Genomic DNA, 874 nt, shown 5'->3' on the forward strand with positions numbered 1-874 from the left:
CGCCACTCCGACACGTGCTCCTCGGGCCACCTCCGACCGCGGCATCTCCAGGGCTGAGAGGGTCCCCTCCTGCAGGTGCTGCGTAATGCAGGAATGGGTGGCTGGGGTGGGGCCGTGCTGGCTAGCTCCTGTGACCTGGTGTTGTGGGGGAGCAGGTGGCAGCCTGAAGGCTAGGGGCAGTGGGCACGGCAAGGTGACCAGAATCCTCAGTGTGAAGGGCATCCTATCTTTTTGCCACTGGCAACATAAATCAAAGAAATAAAATCCATCCTTGGTTTTGTGCTGGGTTTTTTCTTTTTGTTCATTTGAGTGGTTTTTTTTTCCATCATTTTTTTTTTTTTTTTTAAAGAAAATACAGTGAAGACACTAAGCAAACACTGGTCCAATGGTGGCTCTCCTCACTTCCCGAGGTGGTCAAATGGCACACTTGTCTGTGAGGCTGAGATTCGGGAAACCTCTTGCCGCCCAGTGAGGTCCGAGGACGGGACGTTGGCGGGCGCGCCCCTGTGCAGCCTCATGCTCACCTTCCTCTCCCGGTCGACCCGAGAGATCGCTCTGGGAGAAGTATTGCCAGCTTGCTGGATGCGGGAGGCTGGGGTGGAAGCCACAGGCTCGGCCGCACTGCGGAGCCGGTTGGCAGTGGCCCCCGTGGGTGGGTCCGGGGGCAGGGCTCGCATGGCGGATCCGCGCAGCTGCCCCATCCTCTCCTCGCGCTCGTGCTCCCACCGCTGCCGGTCCACGTCCTCGGGGTTCCGGGCTGCACCGAATTTGAGCATGTTCCAGTCGAAGACGTAGTCGTAGGAGAAGCCCTGCCGGTGGAAGAGGTTGCGGAAGAGCTGGCGCAGGTAGGAGTAGTCGGGCTTGTCGTCGAACC

At 59.3% G+C, this 874-nt stretch overlaps 1 pseudogene; it reads right to left on the bottom strand.

The window, feature by feature from the left end:
* Window positions 1-345: 345 nt before the first annotated feature.
* LOC102021938 overlaps window positions 346-874 on the bottom strand; it is a 1,461-nt pseudogene continuing 932 nt past the window's right edge.

This window comes from Chinchilla lanigera, unplaced genomic scaffold (genome assembly GCF_000276665.1).
Source record: "Chinchilla lanigera isolate Chin_1 unplaced genomic scaffold, ChiLan1.0 scaffold00051, whole genome shotgun sequence".
NCBI lineage: Eukaryota > Metazoa > Chordata > Mammalia > Rodentia > Chinchillidae > Chinchilla > Chinchilla lanigera.